The sequence below is a fragment of the Apus apus genome, chromosome 4 (genome assembly GCF_020740795.1).
Source record: "Apus apus isolate bApuApu2 chromosome 4, bApuApu2.pri.cur, whole genome shotgun sequence".
NCBI classification, from domain to species: Eukaryota; Metazoa; Chordata; class Aves; order Apodiformes; family Apodidae; genus Apus; species Apus apus.
The window spans coordinates 21,754,993-21,776,158 of NC_067285.1; the positions used below are offsets into that span (position 1 = coordinate 21,754,993).

General features: G+C 40.6%; 1 protein-coding gene across 6 annotated transcripts in view; it reads right to left on the minus strand.

Annotated features, from left to right (window-relative positions):
- The window catches only part of NDST2 (N-deacetylase and N-sulfotransferase 2), a 131,353-nt gene that overhangs the window by 109,482 nt on the left and 705 nt on the right, over positions 1-21,166 (minus strand). The window lies entirely within an intron of this gene.

Genomic DNA, 21,166 nt, shown 5'->3' on the forward strand with positions numbered 1-21,166 from the left:
CATGCAAAAAGAGGCAAGAGTGGCATCAGAAGTGAGCACATATTTTCATTAAGAAAATAGGAAACGCTGCAGGAAATGACGGGAAAGGGAACAGCTGAAGCAGAAACTATGTTAGAAAAGGACATCTCCCCAGAGCCTTAACAAATCCATTACAAGACTCATGGGAGATGTTAAAAAACAAAAGCCTTTTGTAGTGACGTTTAACACTCCTTTATGCGACACAGTGCATATACTTACCAAGAAGAGTATTGCACCACACTGAAACTAAAAATAAAGTTGCATACTGAAAGATAAGAAGACAAGACCGAATTTGATCAGAGACACACAAAAGATAGCAGGTTACAGAAGGGTACAAATGATGTGAGGAAAAACTGATATGGGTTTATTTCAAAGAACAAGGAAGAAACCACAAAGAGAGCTACGTAGAAAATATCACTGAGGTTATACTTGCAGTTTATTGAAAAGCCTAATGGACCTTTACAGCAAAGCATAGTCTGCAACATCCAAGCAAGAAAGAGCCAAGTACTGATGTGCACGGCGGGCCCACAGGAAAAACATATAACTGGGTACTTTTATGACCTATTTTGTTCATTTTACATTAATGATAGCTTTCTAATCACTTTATGTTTGTATCCAGGCAACAGGACCAACCATGCATGTAAGAGATCAGGATGCTATTAATATATCTTTAAGCTGGGGCAGATGACAGTTTTTATGGAGGCAGTGAAGAATCCCAGGCCTTGTTTTCTCCCCACCAACTGGTAAAAAAAACCCGATCCCACTTGCACTCCAGATTACATGCTCTGCTGCAATACAGCAGCACACAACTCCCGTTGCACAAATTAGCATGTGATAAGCACCAATTCCACATCCCATCATGGGATAGAATTATGTCCAGTCAGAGGACAGAAAAATATCAGAAAAGGTTGGCAGGAAATGGGTAATTGAGACAATTTATTAACTCCTCAACCTGCTTTCCAGCACATCTGCAGAGTCTTGAGAAAAGGGTGGACAGATTAACTTTTCTGCTGCCGTGGATCTAACCTGCTGTTCAGCCTTCTCATCTTTGAGCGTGGTATTACAGTTCTTGCTCTCATCCTGCATCTCTCACACACTGCTTTCAACCTAAGAACATCAGAATGATTTACAGCAGAAAATGAAAGAGTCCTTCCAGTAAAGACAAGGCAACTTATGCAAGCAGCTAAACAGCAAGGGGGTTTTCTGGCTCATGCCAGAAAGAGCAACAAGCCAACCTTGGCTATATACAGTATCCATCCCCTCTATCCAAAAGAAATGCTTGTATGCTATTAATATCACAAGATGAAGCTCAGCTGTATAAATAAAACCTCTCATTTCAGCTAAGTCTTCATCATCTTTCTGGCATCCATCACCTTCTCCACAACAAAACTCTCAGGAGAGCCTTCAGTGAAGGTTTTTCATGGCAATCCTGTTCCTCAAGTACACCGGACAGGAACGCAAGTCTGGTTTTATTATCTCCTCTTGGCAAGTTAACATATACAAACAATTGGAATTAAGAAAAAAATAAAAATGAAACAATGAACTTCTGGAGGAAATGCTCAATTATCTGCAAGTCAGCATTGTTTAAAATGGAAATGTACTGTCTGGAAGTCAAGGGGACCAGTACGCTCTTTTAAGCAACTAGTTGACATGCTGGAAGACCTCAAGCTTATCACTTGATCTATGAAAAAAAAAAATAATCTCCTTACATGACCTTCCTAGGTACCTCACTTTGAGAATTAAAAAATAAATACACTGTAAATCCTCCTATTATTAATACTGCTGTTACTATGGGGGCTGGAACTGTCGTCAGCAAACAGGCAGGACATAATTTAATTTTCTTCAAATATTTATTATGTGACAATAACAGCCATCTGTTTAACACTCACTATATTTAGTTTCTGTCTCAAAACACAGGGAAAGAAAAGACCAACTTCTGCCTCTTGCTTCCACACATCCTTTCCAGCCACACATGCACTAATACATAGAGGACTATCAACTGTAGCACACAAGAAATGGCAGGAAAGCAGGCAAAATTTCAGCTTTGAGGAAAACAATTACAATAATAAATTTATTTTCCAATATACCAAAAACAGAATCCCTAGTTTCAGCAGTATTTAAAACATTTTAATTTCAGCATTGAGGACTAAGAACAGGATATGAAGCAAAATGGTGGAACGAGAGTAGATAGCAATACTGCACTGTGCACAGTGACCATATGCTAAAAGAGGACAGTTCTAAGAATATTATGTACCTATGCAGAAAAAGTAACTTTTCAGTAGCATTATTTTATCTCCAGTACGTTAAAAAATAAACCAAAATTCTTACGTAACAGCTGTTACACAAATCATGAGACACTGACATAATTAATTTATTGACATTGGATGGTTGAATGGATAGCAAACAATAACTCCCTAATATGGTGTCAGTATTATGTCCATCAACTATACAAATTTGTTGATGTTTCTTTTTGTTTGTGAACTGCAGATTCCAAATACATGAATCAAAATTTTTTTAAAAAAGCTGGGACTAACAGAACCAATAAAGATCTAAACGTTACTTTTTTGCACCAAAAAAAACCAAAACAAAACAAAGAAAAACCAAATCATTGGGGAGAGGCAAAAACTGTTTTGAAAATAGTTCTGTATTTGTGATCACAAGCCACCAACTCAATTTCTGTCATTCTGGCTTATGGCATTGGATGCTTATTCAGAAGCAATCTGGCCAGAAAACGTGCAGGTAGCCCTGCTGAGGCCTGGCTGTGCCCTGATGCCTCAAAGGAGCATCAATGCTACAAACAGAAAACTGAGTCAAGGCTGCTGTGCACCAGCATAGCCCAGCACTTCATGTTCATGCATGTGCAGCACAGCAGGACTGGTTAATATATGGCCCTTTTACACGTAAATAAAAATGCAACATCAGCAGGCTGCTAGAGCACTTCTCAGTCCACCTGTATCCCACCCATATCAGTAGCACAGAAACACAGCTGCCCACTTAGAAGCCATGCTCCTATGGAGCACTGGTTGAGCACCCCTAACCTTTCTTTCATTTCTCAACAAGGACAAAGGTTTAGACAAACACAACAGCAGATAGACTCCAGTCCAAAATGAGATAATGCTGGACTTTGTTTAAACTAATATGATTTGAGAACAGGTTAAAGATGTGCCACCACCTGCCTGATCCATCCAAATAACAACTAGGTCTACTCTCTGTTACAGTTTTCCAGATAGCTAAAAAAAAAAAAAAAAAAAAAAATCTACATTATTCCCCAATCCTGTCAAAAGCCTGCATTTAATTTTAAGTAGCCTGCCTACATTGCAGAATATATTTCTACCTAATATTTATCACCAGTGTAATAATCCGAACATAACACTTCAGTTTTAGCAGGATATTCGTAATTGTTTTGTGGTCTAATAAGAATCATAGTTATTTAAACATTTCAAAATCATACAGGACATAAAAATGTCCTCCTGAACTTCACCCAAAACTCATTCACATCAGTATCCTACCACCTGTACCATCCAGTTCCAGATATTTCAAAGACTAGCAGGATAAAGCCTTGAAGACAAATTTGCAAAAGTAGTAGGAAAAGTGGTCCTTATTATCCTTTACATTTAGGAATACCTTAAGCTCAAGGAAGCTACCTGTCCCTTCCAAAAGAGCTTAAAAAGTTTGTTTTCATTTGCAGAATTTGTCTATATAACAATTACTATTCTCCTAACATAAAATACCTGATTCCTTTTGACCCCATTGAGTTTTAGCCTCAATGATATATTGCAGCAACGATCTCCACAGACTAATCTGTGCACTGGACTAAGTATTTTTCCTTTGGCCAGAACTAAATTTGTTACTTTCCAGTATCATTGACAGTCTCCCTTTCTGATTATGGCAAGCTACCTATTCCTAAACCACTACTCTAAACAACACATCGTCAGTATCTCTTTTACAGGGAAGCTATCTCATAAACAGAAAGTAGTTTGCAATGACCATAATTCATAGAGATGCTGTAATAGGTAGGAAAAGCTACTGACAATGCATACACTGCACCTTCTGTATCTGAGATGACGTCTCTTACCAGCAGTACTACCTTTTCTGTGTCTCTGCACCAGGGCTTTAAGAGCAGAGCTCAGAGCACCTCCCTCACAGCTCAACACCCAGGCCTAGGAACAACAGATCATATTACCAGCAATACCACCATCATGAAGAATGACGGCAAATAGAGTTTTTAAAAGGCTGCTGGGTTCTCATGTCAGCACAACTGTGGTTTACCAGAGACACTCCTCCCTTGATAGTGGGAACAAGTGTAACAGCTGAATAAATTACCTATTCACTGGAGTATTGTTCTTCCAAACTTGCCATCAGACATAATTCCTACCTGCAGGACGTGAAGTTTGCAGCAGTCGGTGACTTCATGATGCTGTTTTACATAATTAAAAACCAGCCAAACGATACTTAAAAATTACTCAAAGAGGTTACTTAGCTAACTTTCAGAAAGAAAAACATTGAACAACCCACTCACAGATTTTGATACAGTAATTTTTCCTCTCATCCTCCTCAAATTGTTAAGAGTGGGCTGAGTAGGGTATTTCCTTATACTTTTCACTGCCATGAAGTCGATCTTCTGTCCCGATGTGGTCCAAACTACTGACAGAAACTGGAGCCAAACCCCTCTCAACATGCTGGCTAGCTTCCCCCTCCAGCATCTGAAAACCTTGACAGGAAGTGTGGGACCCACTCCCCAACTAAGAAGCCTTGTGTAACCATTAATTAATCTCTTGCAATTACAGGTGTCCCTGAAATAGATTAAATATTTTGCTATAATATTTTATTTCAGTTTTTCATGCACTGACAACTGGAAAACATGGATGGGTATCTAAATACTGTTAGAGATCTGGTATTATGTCCCTGATGTTAGCCATTGGGGCTTCACTTGGTGTCAAATAATCTCTCCATTTATTAGAAGACCAATTCCAGACAATTCAACAGTTTTAAAAATATTAAAGGATGTCTCTGATAGGCCTAAAGAGGAGATCACTGCTAATTCTGAAATGAGAGAAGTTTATCCAACAGTTTTGAGTCATTTGACACTGGCAGTGACCAAGTATTAATGACATTGTTTTTTTAGGACATATGAAAAAAGGTCTTTTGGCCCTTCAGAGAGGGGTTATGACAAAGACTGCTCAATCTGGATGAGCCAGCCACATTCAAATGGGTCATACACCAAAACAACAGTGAAACAGCATTTTTCATCAGCTTTGTCACGTTTACCTAATGCTAAGAAGTTAAATATGATTGATATTTGCTGAGTTCCTCTTTGTCAACACAGGCCGTAAGTGAAGATGATCCCACTTGCCCATTTCTTCCCTCTCTGAAGCAGCAGAGCCACACACTGCAGCTACTGCTACCCATTCCACGCACACACACTTTCAGTGAATCTGTGCCACAATCTAGTGACACCTGCACGGAAAAAAAAAATCATTTTAGCAGGCACATGATCTACCCACAAAGACAGGACAAAGATCTATCCTGCATATAAGCTCCTGTTTTCCTATTTATCTGCTTTCATCACCGAGAATTCAGCTTAACTGTCTCTGAAGAAGTAATACGCTCTGCTCAATTCACTTGTTTTTAGCTTTCCATGAAGCAGTACTGAAAAATAACTAAAAATACTTAATTGATAATTAAGGAGGGAGGGAACAGTAGACACAGCAGGCTCCTTCCACCAATACGCGTTATGCAGATGAGATAAAAAGCATGAACATTTTACAAAAAGGCCTCAAGCAAATGCCATTTTCCATTTGGTCCCAAAAAGTAATTTCTAACATAGACAAACTACCTAGAGATTCAAAATGTCTGAATTCAATGTTGGGCATAGAATGGAAAGGTCAATTACAAATCAACATCTCCTTTAAGTTCCTGGTAACAACATTTTAAAAAGGACCTAACATCAATTTTCCCTCTTCTGCTTAAGTTTCTCTTCCAAGCCTCAACACCTTTCATAGTAAGTTTGTTCTTTAATATGGAAAACGTGTTCAGTGACTTTTTCCTGTGGGTGTTACTGACATTGGTAGAGGAACTTGACTCACTTCCTGTTTGTTTTTTTAAATCCATCAGCAAAGTCTGTGTCTGCCTCATACCCCAACCTTGTGTACTGGAAGATCTGATGGCCACTCCCACCAGAAGCATTCCTTCTTCCCGTAAAAGAGAGCTGGCTCCCAACCAGCCCTGAGCAGCCCTCAGATGTGAAAAGACCCTACAAGACATGGGTGAGTAGTTTGCTGCATTCCATACTTCTCACAAAATCTGTATGCTGACTATTCCAAGCAGTAAGCTTCTGGATGCAAGGACTGCCTCTTCCCCCTTCTGTAGTAGAAATTACCACAAAGGTAGCCTTGTAACAGAAGCAGAGGTGAATAATTTTTTTGTTTTAACGTAGTGATCAACTGATTGTTAACCTTTTTGGTCTCTTCAATGGGAAGACATAGATTGGAACTGGGTAATAAGAAAAATGTGTCTGCTTTAATTATAGTGCCTAATGAAGCCCTTATCACACAGAGATTTTTTTTCAGGACTGCTTAAGAATGAAGGACCAGATCACAGGACTGCTCAGCTACACCAAGTGCAACACAAACAGGATGACGTACCAAAAGATAGTCAAGTCTACAAAAAACACAGCAACTCCACTAAGAGCCCCCAGATTTAAATCCCTACAGATAGAAACTACAAAAGGAGCATTCCTCCCAGAAAGAGAACATAAAATTCTTGATATAGAAAAGAGTGGTTTTGCCCCTCAAAAGAAAAACTGAAAAAGCAAAACTACTGAAACAACTCTGTGGTCATATGCCACTGAGATGAAGAGGGAGCCATGCCTCTCTTAACTATTGCTTCAGTCTTGAGTCTAAAACTAGTTCCTCACAACAACTTGTTTTGTATAAAGACTCTGCATGCTAGCTATTACATTAGAATATATTCTGAAGCTGCACACCTCTTCATGGGCCTAGGTGGTCTAGGTTGTTAGGACAACCTAGCTGTGGGTTGTCAGCACATGAAGTAGACAGATCAGGAAAGGGATCTGATCGTCATTTATCCTACCATCTGTGGGATCTGCTGCTCTAGCAGTGAATTCCTGCCTGTTTCCTTGCCTATTTTTAAGTTTCATGGCCTGAAAAACACCTGTGCCACTACTGTATGTTATTCCTGCAGTTTTTTCCCTAAAGAAAAAGGACAGAAAAAGAGGCTGACTTGGTAAGGAAAAAGAAAACACCCCAACTGGACAAGATGACTGAAAAAGGAAATTACTAACTCATAAGCTGTATATTAAGCTACTTCACAGGACCTCCCCCACCCTCAACCTCTCCACTTCCTTTTTTCCTAAAAGCACTTAGATGTATGGGTTTTTCTCCCTGTATGCTAGCAAAGCTTCACTGTTCTTTAGGCCAAACCACTAATGCTAGTGTCACAGAAGAGAAGACCAAAGGACAAAATACAGGAAGCAATCCAAGGTATGAGGTTTTTTTAAAACTCATTATGACCCAAAGATAGGGAAAAAAATCATAGTGAATGCAGCAAATTCAGCTCCCAAGATCTAGTATTCCAAGGCTGCAAATCACACATACCACTCTTTAACACCAGCAAGAATTACAACATAAACAACGCTTGCTTAACTCACACTGTTGGGTTTCAAAAGTTCCAATTCATACCAGTAGATACAAAATACCTTCAATCTATAGCATGCTTTCTTCCTTACAGTAATTACAATAAAACATGTACAGATGGTAGAATTAAAAGAATGAGTTTGGGAAAATTATGTTTTCCCCCTATATCTTCATAACCTACATAAGTCAAAAATTATTCTATTTAAGGGGGACATTAAGATTGCATATGCAAAACTAATTCCCCTATGTTCTGCCTTACGAGCGTTTGTCCTCACAACCTTCAAAATATCTTAATGTGGTGGTGAACATCCACATACATGCCTCCATGTGTGTCTCTTACTCCTGTCTCCAATTTTCACATTAAAACAAAGTCCTAAATTATGAATTCCACTACATAATCAACCCACTGATGCCATATGAGCAGAGCTATTGCCTGATCTGCCACAGGGGGATCCTGAGCTAGTTACAGCAACTACAGGTGGTCGTTCTCAGTGTGGAAGAACTGTAAAATGGAAGCAGCATTGCCAGAAGGTTTTAGGTATTCTCTGACAACCAGGTCTTCAGATTCAGAGACCTGAATTCCATCCAAGGCACAACAAGGTGCTACAAATCTTTTTATCTACTTCTTGCTATCTGAATCTCAGGTATTTAATCTTATTTTCTCCTCCAAAGCCTCTGTCTCCCACCTAACCTGTTATAATCTAACCTTCTCATGTTCCTTGTGCCATATGTGCCTGCCCTTGCTGGTCATCTGTCAGTTCCCTGTCTCATGTTTCCCCTCTGGCAACCCGAGCTGACAAAGGCAGTACTTCCTGATGAAATATTTTCCATTTCATTAGCACCCAAAAGCCTACTAGCATCTCAGCACGTCAACCATTTCTATGAACCCTATTTGTTTCCTAGAATCAGACATCTTTTTTTCAACAGCCATAGTCATTTCCAACACATTTTCAATACCCATTTCCCACAACTTCCAGCTTCAGCTTCCATCTCCAAGGATTAGTCTGTACTAATCCTTGGCCTGCTCCAGCCCACAACTCCTGGATACTCCAGTACAGCAGCTCCTTTCTATCCCCTCAGGATGGAGAATGCAGAGCCCAGACTACAGGACAACTGCATTCTGGTGCAACTCCAGTACTGACCATAGCCAATGGACAGGGACATACCATTCAGGGGAGAAGCCTGGGTCAGACCCAGGCTCATGCATACCCAGGTGGGGGGCATCTTCAGAATTTCTAACCAGCTCTACAAAGTGTTAAGCATGCTTAAACTGCACTTACTCCCTTAACATTTTATCACTCAGGTAATTTTCACAAGAACATAAAAGAGTATTGTAGCTGTAATGCAATACCAGTAACCACATATTATATGTTTTGTGTATGCACTTCTGTTCTTTTTGATAGTCAAAAACACAGTAACAAATATTCACGTTTGTCATAGTTCACATTAATTTTCCCATCCCAACTATTCACATGAGTGAAAAAGGCACCAGATTCAATATACAGATTATCTGGGGCAGACAAGAACCTGCTATGCTGTTAAGTTACCAATTGTCATCATTCTTATCCACCTACTCAAAAAAAAAAAAAAAAAAAAGGCTGTGACACTTCTTTTCCCCTGGAAGGAGAAATGAGGTGTGGTGGTACAGGCTAAAACTACAGTAGAAAATGCTGCAGTCACTGTAAGTACTAGCCCCCCCTCCACCCAAGTATTCCATTCTTCCATGATCCTCTGATGAAAATTTACATGGCTAAGTCTTGAAGCTCACTCAGCTCTATTCACAAATACTTCAAATATTTGCATCTTTTGCTGAAAAGTAAGCGCAAAGTTTTCCAAGGCAAAGGTAACGTGTATTATCTAATCTGAAAACACAGTGTGGTTTAGTAAACATTTATCATTGGTTCCTTGCTAAAAAGGAAGAAGAAAAAACACAAGTGCGAAAACCAAAGAGAATAAAATTTTCTTGTTTTCCAACATACCAGTTTTGGGAGGGTCTTTTCATAATGCCAGCAGCCAGCCCAGCACACACTATTTAATTGTGATGAGCAGCATGATGTGATGTGACAAGAACAGCCCAGAAGGCTGGGAAACAGCACTTGCTGAAAATCAATAGAATCTGTTAGGAATGGAAATCTTCAAAGGACCCCTGATGTATGGACATCACAGATCCCTCCTTTCATGCAATGAACTTCCCTGAGATAAAACTGCTCTTTATAAAAAAGTAAGTCCCACTGTGCAAAGCACAGTTCATGCAAAGTTATATGATTAACAGTTCTTCTAACCAGAACTGTTTTATAAAATGTAGCTTTTTATTGGAATTGACTTTTGGGTCTCCTGACAGCTGACATCTTTCTCCCAAGCAACACAGAATGCCTGGTGTCTGTAAACTACTTTAGATGTCATAGTAACAGAAGAAAAACATTACTCTGACTGTTTACACAGTACAACAAGGAAGTGCTCTTTCAGAAATTGCCACGTCAGATATCACAACAGTGGCAACTGTCTTGTAATCTCCAGTATGAGGCCTTCCAGTCCCAGCATCATCTTGCAGAAAAATAGCAGCTGGTACACAAAGATCAAAAAAGCCAGTATCGGTTAAAATTACATCCAATCTGAAAATTTTAGAGCCAAATGAAACTTTCAGACTGCTGGACTTGGGTTGAAAAAAAGGCAATGCTGGCTTTCAAAAGAGGTTTCCTATCTATTGGAAAATCAATATTGGTAAGGTAGCAGAAATCAACATCCCAGCAAGAATGAAGGTCCCCTATTGTAGGTGCTCTCAACCTCACCACACACATTCCTCCTCCCAAACCATGGTCAGGAAGAACAGGGCTTACCTCGAATTGCTAAGATGTTGACACATTTCACTAGAGCAAAGCAGAAGAATATGGTGGAAATAATTTTATGGCTGCTTGGCTCTTGGTAGGGCCGGGGGCTCTGATGAATGTATTTCTTGCTGTAATGAGCCAAATGCCTACAAGTTATTGCTATTTCAAATCCTCTAAAGTCTGTGAAAACAGATAATCCATTGTTTAAAGATTTTAACTAAAAAAGATGAAGGTTGCAAAGCCTCAGGCAGAAAGAACAATGAAACACTAGACAGTAGAGCACATCAGACTAGTTTGCTGCCCACATACTGCTATGCTTTGCACACTGTGCAAGAAATAGCAGCAATTGGACCTTTTTGTCAAGAGCTTTTAGTGAAGAGGGAAGAGAAAGCGGATTGAATTCTCTGCCCAGTCTCATAGCTACCTGTTCCCAGATGCACTGTACACCAAAGGTTTTAAACCATAGCAGTGACTAGTGATAGCCAGTATGAGCTACATTAAATAGGCATAGATTTTTTAAACCACTTGGCACTTGCTCTGGTTATGAGGCTTCTTTAATAAAATGCCTCAAGCATACTTAAATATTGCAGCATTCAAAAAAGTCAAAAGTCATTTATAACCTCTGCTGCTAATACATTTAAAGCATGATGATGCTGCGCTACCAACATAATGGTAATGCTGACCTTGTGTAGGAAGACTGCCAAGCCAAAAAAACACCCTTTATGACTTGCTCCCCAGGAGAGAGACACCATATCCAAGCTTCCGCACCAGGGGAAGAACTACTCCACTTGCTGCTCTCATGTACTGCTTCCTAGAATTTGCCATTTCCAAATGCAATAAAAATTAACAAACATTTCTAAGAATTTTTGATGTGACACTGCTTCACCCTTGTTTAAGATGCTCTTGGGTGACAGCGATAGGACAAAGAGTATTTTGCAGCAATATTACCAACACAAAGCTAGATTCAGATGAGTCAAAAGTCAGTTCTACTTTTTTCACATATTCCCCACAGATCTCTCTCGCTGCAATCTCAGGAAGGCCTGCCCTGCAGGCAGAGGAAAGGGATGAGAAGTCTCTTCACATTCACAGGATGGATGTCACTGCAGTACCCCATCTGCTCCTATTACTTTACATGAAACAGAAGATTTCTTTCTTCTCTTTCCTCTTCCTTCAAGACAGGTAGAATCAAAATAGATGTCAAGATTTTCCTTAAAAATATTACCTAAGGATAACGCATTGTAGGAAATGTTAATTTAAGATTTGAGTGTTAGATTATATCCTAATGCCTGTGCATAAAAGGTCATTCATATTTCATTTGACTGAGAGCTCCCTCTTCTTATTCTAGCCATCATGAAAGTCCTGGCACATCTGCTCACAGGCTTTGACGCTATTTCCCCAGCTTTGTCAGCAGTTTCACAGCTACGGTAAAAGGTCATGACTGCAAAGGAAGATGGAACTCCATACAGTAAGAGTTAAAGATATGCTAACAGAGAGCCAGTAGCAGAGGCTGTATAATAACTGCCAAAGGGTTGCAAAGACATGACAAAACAGCAGAGCTCCCAAAGCTCATTTTCAAGTTTGGTGCCATCAGTACCATCCTGGAGAAGCAAGCATGAGGTTTCTAAATCATTAATGATGGGAAAAAACAGAATCTTGCACTCATAGTTCACATCTGTATGAAGAGGTGTTTGTCTTTATTATTTAAGTTTGCTCATTTTAAAAACTACTGAACATGCTGTAAGACCAAATGATTTACAGACACACTCTTCAAGAACAGCCTTGCTTTCAGTGCAAATAGTGTATCAATTTCTACTGCTCTGTCTTTCAGCATTGCCTCTTGCTGATCTTCACCCTTGCACAGGATGCATTTCAGGAAGATGTAATTGCAGGAAGGGGCCTGAGCACTCACAGCAATTCCAGTCCCCAGAGATCTGTCCAGAATAGTATCATGGGTCAGACTGTCAGTGGCAGGGTGCTAGGGAAAGATCTTGAGGAAAACATGGAAACATTTCTTCTTCTTTTTTTCTTTAAAAAAAAACAACACAAAAAAACCCCAAAACCCAAGAAAAAAACACCACCACCAAAGTAGGGAAAAAACACAAGAACCTTTCTGTAGAGATGTATCCAGTTTTCTGACATAAAATTCCTGTCTTTCTGGCAAATTACACAGGAACACAAAGAGATTGTAGCACAACTCATCAGAGAAGCTGGTAGGTCTTGGAATAGGACATAGAAAAAAACAGTGCAGAACCTTAGACCTCAGATCTGGTCCGTACCACGATCAAAGTGACTGCTTTCCTTTTCCCCTGGACATGTCTCCTTTAGAAACGTCTATTACTGTGATTTCTTCAATTGTTCCCCTCAGAGGAAATCACTGATATAAAAACTGGTCCAGTGTCCAACTAAAACTGGAAAAGAACAAGCAACAGTGAAGGACTGCAGTTCCTGGTGCTCAGCCTGTTGGGCAAGCAGCTCAGCTCTTATCATGCTGCCTGTTTCCAGTATCCTTTCAGAGTCTGTCATGAGCACTGTTAGCAAAGTCTAACCTAGATAAGCTTGACATTTAAAATTTTTGCTGGACTGATGCAAAGAGAAGTAGCATAAGACTCCTCTTTAGCTTACACTGCATGAAATTGGACTTTTAAGGTGATCGTTTGGCATGTGTTTAGGTGGTCACACCTCTCCTTCAAAGAGAGTGGTCCTGGCATCTCATCAGCTCATCCTATCCTCAAGGCACTCTGGTGTGCCAAGACAAAAACATTTAAGCCTGACTGAGCTTCTCACCGATCAACTCAAAAGTAACTTTTCTCCTTGGAGAATGGTAACATGGCAAAAAAGGAGGCTTGTTTTGTTTTGTTTATTTTAATTTCCACATCAGTTTCCTGATCCTGCTTAGCTAAGTGGCTGTGCCAATATTTTTCAAGCACTGGAACAGGCTGCCCAGGAAAGTGGTGGAGTCACCCTCCCTGGAGGTGTACATAAAACATGTGGACGTGGCACTTCGGGACATGGTTTAGTGGGCATGTTGATGTTCAGTTGACACTTGGACTTGATTATCTTTTCCAACCTTAATGATTCTATGATTCTATTGAGAAGGGTCAGTATAGGATTGGATTGCTTTCCTCAGTGGTACCATCAGCTTAAATACAAACCAAGAGGAGTATGCTCAGAGGGCATCTTCACCCTGTTTTCATTTAGCAATGGGAAAAAGCTAGGACTGACATATAAATAGGATAATTATACAATAGTTATACAATATGCAAAATAATTCCTCATAACAACCTCCGAGAAACTTCATACTCAACATCGACTGCAATTATGACAATCCCTGAACATTAACTTGTTCTTTACCTGCCCACACACGCAACACAATACCAAAAGGGACATCCAAAATCTGCCTGATACCACAGGCACTGTACATCATGTGTTGTTAGTGAGGAATCTATATTTACAAGTACTGCTGGAAAAACCAAATGTCAACATTTTGTTTGAGGCAAAGTAAGTTTTCCTGCAGAAAGTTCTGTGTTTATATGTTTATGTGGACTTGTGCCATGGAAACATGCGCTGTTCCACATACGGTAACACCATGCTAAACTATAGACACTGACACATGGTAACAGCAAGTTTTGGTGGTAGCCTTGATTCAGGGAAGTAGGCTTATTCACATCATGCTTTGATACAAGTGGCCAAATCTTAAACAGGAACATAAAGGAAGGATAGGGATGAAAGCCTGCAGACAAAACTAAATCAGGAGACAGTGACAGATCTCTGCTTATGAGAAGGATGATCATGACTCAGCCAAAAGTAAAGCACATACAGTTTGAGCTGACATATCACTGAATGTGAATAAACACAATGGAATTTCAAGTAACAAACCAAAATACATTATTTATAACTGAAATAGGTGGGCAGGAGGAAGCTTGATGTTTAGGAGAGATTCTGGACAACAGATTAGGCATGGAGAATAGCAATTTATGCCAGGCTTCAATGCTGAAATTAATCTGCCTCTTCACGACTGCTGGACTGGGCTAGGTTCCCACTTTTTCCCACTGAAAAAGACAGATTCAACATTGTGATAGCTCACATCATTCTCCTGAAAGGGAATTCATACAGCTGATGAAACAGGGAGCTCCAGCAGTCCTCACACAGGGCCACTTTGTGTTGATTGATGGTTGTTTACACTTGTTTCTGCCTGCTCTTTTTAATACTTCTGCAGCCCTTGAAAGTGGAAGGACAAGCAGTTCACCCACAGTAAGGTGCAGATTATTTCAGTTCTGTAGCTCTGCAGCCGAGACAAACAATGCCGCTTCAAAGACATTTCAAGCAGACCCACACACAGGTGATTCTCAAGAAATACTACCAGGACACGGGTGACGACAGATGAAAGGGGACAGCATTTTAAGGAGTCAGCCAAGACATCAACCTTTTCTCCGCTGAACATATCTGTCTTTAATTAGATGGCACAGAGCTCCGAGTCTTACTGTGCCTCTCATTCACCTTGGGTTGACATATGTTATGAGGTATTCAAGTTGCTGTGAAACTACATCACTTATCGCAATCAGGGATCTAGACACAATGAGCTACTGCTTTAGGCCACTACCAGCCTGACCTCACCATTTCTTCGAAGTTAAAACTTCCAGCAGTGCAAAACACAGACTGTGCAGGAGTGAAGTCTGTCTCTTTACAGAATAAGAGAAAAAATCATGTAAGCCCATTCCCTGACATTTTGACATTCAGCTTTCTTCCAGATCCAACTATAATCTCAGCAGTTAAGATTTCAACCTACTCATGACCTGGTCTGACTTCTCTTGGACTGGGATGATAGGCGAGGACCAAAGTAAAGTCCTGGTTACTAGTTATACAGGGAAAACCTGGCTATTGAACAACTTAACCACAGAGGCAAGGCAAAAGAGACAGCCAACAGCTGCAGAGCATTTGCAAAAGCTTTCAGAATAAAGTGTGAGTGGCACAGAATCACTGCATCAGCATGAGCTAAAAAAAACCTTAAAATCTAGAAAAATGTGCTGTAAAGACGGGAAAGGTAGTTAAGAAAAGACAAGACAAATTTATGTAAATCAGTTATCAATGCAGGTATTAAAAATGCCACACTGAAAGGCGTCCAGGGTTAAAAACAAATTAGTGCCTTTCTGGGAGGTATTCAACTTAGCTTCTGTTCAGATATCTGCCCTGCTGACATTTTCTACATCTGGACTAAGATCCTCAGTTTTTATTATATTTGATGGAAAGGAAAAAAGATCTCCCAGAATGTGATTCACCCCACCAAATCTGGACATCTGCTTTAGGATGAAATGAATTGCACCTTAACATACCCTTACCATAAAGGGAACTTATAGGGCCTAGCTCAGATGTGAACACTTTAGTTGTAGATCTTAATGTGTCGTCAAATGAGTCAAATTCTCATAATCCAAGAGAATTGACTGTTTTAAAAGCCCATTCTGACATGAAATTTCCCACACAGCTTTAAGCACCGGGCAGAGCTAGAGTGCTAACGTAAAGCCATTCAGTAAGAAGCTCTTAATACAAAACTAGACATTCATAAAATGTTCTGGGGTTCTTCTAACCTTTCTCAAGCAAATCTCAAGTATCCCTTCTTTTCTAAACTGATATCCTCTACTTTGAGTCTATCACAGCTAAAGCCTTTCATCCCACTGCTTCCTTTGAGGAATTCATACCAAAGTGGTTGAAAATTAAAAAGTTAAAATCTGTTGAAGAGCTCTAAAAATCCACATGCAAGCTCTGATTTTACTTCAGAAGTACTGTCAAGCAAATCAGCATTAGAGACAAGCTGAAAGACCAATAAAATAGTAGGCTAATGGAATAATCTGAAACTGTTAAGACTAAACATGATCAAAGAAAAACAAGGTGCTCCATCATATAATCTAATAGTCCTGACATGGAAGCCTCCCAACATGAACCACTCAGAGAGACACCATATTCTTGGAGAGTATCTGAAGCAGAAGTGAAGGATGTAGGAGACTGGAGAAACAAACAGAGGAGAAAGGGCAAGGTGCTGAAATTGTAAAGCTTTCAAAGAGACTAACCAGGTGGCACACCAGAAATGCACAACAACATAAAGAAGGGACAAAACTGTCATTTTGCTGTCCTCCTTCCCCCTTCCTTCTGGCATCAGCTATGCCAACCCAGCTCCCAAGGGAACTGATGAATACAGAAGAAACACATACATCAATAAATAAAAGCAGCAGTGATCTCTAGGCCCAGATAGGGGTATGACTTGTTGGCATGTCGTTTAATACATGCAGCTTCATGTCCTCCTACCGCCTTGTTGTGGAAACCGCTTCCTCCCTGAGGAGGTACCTGCAAGTCTTTGTCTCCATGTGCGAGCTACAGTGCTGGGACAGGAAGGTAGGAGAGGAGGGGACAGACTATGCTTTCTCTTGCTTTACAGGGAATGGCAATAACATTCTTTCCCACTAAATCAAACACGTGGAAAGGGGAAAAAAAAAATATGAAAATAATCAGGAATCATGGACTGCAGTGCAGGGAGAAAACAGATGAGACTAGTGCAGTACAGCTGTACTCAGCTCGCACCAAACCCCCAGATCACACTGTCTCATTCCCATCCCACACTTTAAACATGCCCAGGTGCTGAAAATGCTAACAGTAGCGTGGCAGACACACACATCACAGAGACCAGTGTTAGGACCTGTATAAGCCCTGTACACTGAGCAGAGGACAAAATCTATCTATCCTTTTCACCATCTTGATTCTGTAGGAAAAAAACATTAACTTTGGTATCTAATTGTTAGTTTTAATGCTTAAATTCATAATTTGTCTTTAATGGCAAATATTAAATTCAAAAAAACTTTAGGCAGTATTTTAGAATAAGTTAAGGTGTTAACATTTCAGCCTGAAAGCAGCTGCAAACATTATCCATATATAATGTCTGAAACCCCAGCAGGAAAAACAGCTTTGGTTACATACAATTACAAACACACTTGGAAGACACAGGTATTTCGGTGTTGTTAGTACATAAGCAAGTGCTGCATGAAGCTGTCCTTACTTTGCACTATTCATTTTACTCAACAAATTCAAAAGCAGGCTGAATATATACATAGAGGCAGACCATGACCATCCATTTTCTCCTTGTTTGGAGAGCTTGGGCAGTTTTAAAAAACAAGCAAACACCAATTTCCACTTATGTGAAAACAGATCTTGTGACACTGCTCAGCATAAGCCACAAATATTTTGAAAAGGTCCAAACTGTATTTTACAATCGGTCCAAACTGCATTTTACAGTCTTATCAACCCTCCCACATTCACTGCTAGATGAGTTAGCTTACTAAAAATAGTAGAGCAGGCAAGAATGTGATGGAGGATATCTTCTGGTGCAGAAGATTAATTCATCGTTCATGTCTAGAGATTTCAACTGCCTTTTTAATAGGGCACATATGGATTGAGTCTAGTGATCTATATAATTTCCTTTTTGGATATGAGTCTGTATTGAAGAACAGTCCTCAAACAGCAATTGCTGGAGGCCTGAGACCTTCAAATAGCACTATGCAGAAAGAACAATTATGGCTCTGATGTATATACTCCAGTAGATGTTTCAGTGACAATTTAAGACATAACTGCTTCACAACTCTGCTGGAGATTCCTGCCTCCAGAGCCGGATCAAGAAAGCAGAAAGTCTGCCTGTGGCTTTGTGGCTGCACCATACTACCTGGGATCTCAACTCCAGCAGCTGAAGCAGAGGCATATGTTCCCTTCTGATTTTGCAGTGGGAAAACCGCCAGCATAAGGGCAGGGGGCACAGCTCAAAAAAACCCAAAACACACATCCCAGCCGTTGAGACTTCCAGAGCTGATGTCAGAGCACCGGGAGATCAGGCCATGCCTGCAGACTGTGCTGTTACAGGCCAGAGGTGAAGTGCCTCGACACAGGCATGATGAAACACAGAGCTTCACCTCTTTGCATTACCTTCAATTAACCAAAGCAACTGTGTTCAGATAAGTCACAGTGAATTTTACAAAGACAGATAATGTTGCTCTGGGCCTTCTAAAGATACGCTCCCAGCATTGGCCTTCTACCAGTTCTGTGCTGCTCAAAGCCTGGTACTGGACAACAGCAGCAACTTAGATGTATTTGCAAAGATCAGAAAGACAGCTAGAAAAGGAAAAACTGAAGTCAAAGACCCTTGCATCAGCAATGGCTGCAAAAAGGCTAGAGAAGCAGAGACAGCAAACAGAGGCATTCACCCCAATTATTTCCAGAATACGGGCCAGACCCATCACTTGTGCCAAGAGCCGCCACACCTCTGCCTGCCTGTGTGCTTAGTGCTGCAGCATCGCTGCCTCACACTCACAAACTCCATTGCAGCTGCCTGTTGAGCTGGAAATTCGATACACTGCAAAGGCTGCTGACAGCCAGAGGCTTGTTCCCTTGTCTATAAAATATCCTGCAATAAATTACATTACAGACTAGGGAAAAGGATTCGGGAGAGAATTAAAACACAACCTTGAGAGCTAAATGAGACCAATTAAAAGAGATTTGTTACAAGTGTTAAGGGATTTTGACCCGAGCTGTAATCAGGGATGGATACGAATTCCTTTAAAAGAGGAAAATGAGTGAGAGAGTGCAAACAACTCTGCCAGTTAAAATGAAACGGTATCTTACCGGTACCGCTCTGCTCCGAGAATCACCACATATTCCAGATATACCACAGAGAGATCTGAGAAAGGCATTTAAACCTCTGAAACAAGGCTCAGTGATGAAAAGATATGCTGTGGTTCAAAACACATTGAGGCCTCATCTGTATCTGGGTATCCTCCCCACCTTTTTTTTTTTTTTTTTAAGAAATCATGTAATTATACAAAACTAGCTTCAGGCTTTTTTACCAGGTCACTTACATGAATTCTGATGTAGATCAGACTGAAGGCTGGGCATCACAACAGTAAAACAAGCTGGGGTGGGACTTTTTTCAAGGGCTTGTAATGAGAGAACAAGAGGTAATGGATCAAAACCAGAAAAGGGGAAATTTAGGGTAGACATTAGAATAAAATTCCTTAGTGTAAGAGTGGTGAGGCACTGCAACAGGTTGCCCAGGAAGTTGTGGAAGCCCCATCCCTGGAAGTGTTCAAGGCCAGGTTGGATGGGGCTCTGAGCAATCTGATCTACTGGGAGCCCATGCAGGGGGGTTGGAACTAGATGATGTTTTGGATCCCTTCCAACCCTAGCCATTCTATGATTTTGCTGTGTCCTTGCTCTGCAGCTCCTTTTAACTGCTTTTTGAAGTTTCTAATACTCCTTAGCTCAAAATCTTTTATATGTTTTACAAGGGCTGAAAAAAAAAAAACTATAGAGGAAGAAAAGACACATTAGGAAACCATGTTTGAGAAGCAGTAACAAAAAAAAAAAGTATTACAGACTTACGGAAAATTAAAAGGGAAGAAAGCACAAAAAGAGAATTTGGGATGAGTAAGAAAAATTTTAAAAGCAAGCAAGCGTACAAGACAATAACCCTAAGAGATATGTACACATTCACAATTGCTGACAGTAGAAAAATTTCAGAACATTTTACACTGGTTGCCAATTTGAGCACAGAGTTTAGTCCAATGGCTCAGATCTGATCTAGCGGAGTCAGGCTGCTTTTGGAACCAGCCTAGCTCCTACCACAGAATGATCAGTTTTGTGCAGCATGTAAGCACAAACTAGAAAGCCTTTCTAAATCCAGTCTGCCAGGAACTTGATCAATAAACTCAATGCCATGAAAATGGTGCACTGAGAAGCCCACTGTAGAAAGACCACCCAAATCCATCACGATGGAGTGCCTTAGGTGCCTCTGTGCAGCAGTCCTCCAGGGTTTGGCTCCAGGACCAGTTGCCGGTGCAGCCACAGAGTTAACTCACATGGGTAACATGAGCATGTGTGGACATCCAGCCCAATAAACTCTTGGGGCTGATGTGAGCTTGTCGTTATTTCTGGCTCCCAAGGGGCTTTGGGGTACACAAAGTGTCCCACTGTACTGGCACTACCTAGATTTTTTCGTCATTCAAGATTTCCCAGCCCAATTATCATAGATAACTGAATTGACCACACATAACCCGGAAAATTCATTGCAAGTTTTGTTTGCCACAAAGGGCAAGACTGCATTTCCTAATGAGAAATGCACATACAATTAAAAACTCTGAATAGTTCTCTAGCAAGATAGGTCACAAAGAAACCCAGTGTGGAGTAGCGTAACATGGTTAAATTCAGATACACGACATTTGCCCAGTTCTAATTTGGGCAACACAGAGTTTATTCACTCTTGCATAAGCAAACGGGTGTCTCGTGCTTTATTTATCACTTTACCACTGCAAATATGTTTTAACGACTACAGGACAGAACATACTGTAGGAACAACTCATCACGCTTTATTAGCCTTTCCTACGTAGCACAATTTTTGTTGCGTCTTCACTTTAGCACCTGCACCCGTTGTTGGTGTCCACTCAACACAAGTCCCAAACAGAAGCGTGTGCAGCACACGCAGTCCAGCTGCGGCCGCACGACGGGGACACCAGCATCCTTTGCCCCACTGGGTGCTGACTTGCTCAGCGGCGGTCGACGCCATACCAAGCCACCTACCCATTCCAACACAACGCCGTGCGACAAACAAAGCAGGGCAGCCTCAGCACGGGACCGTGC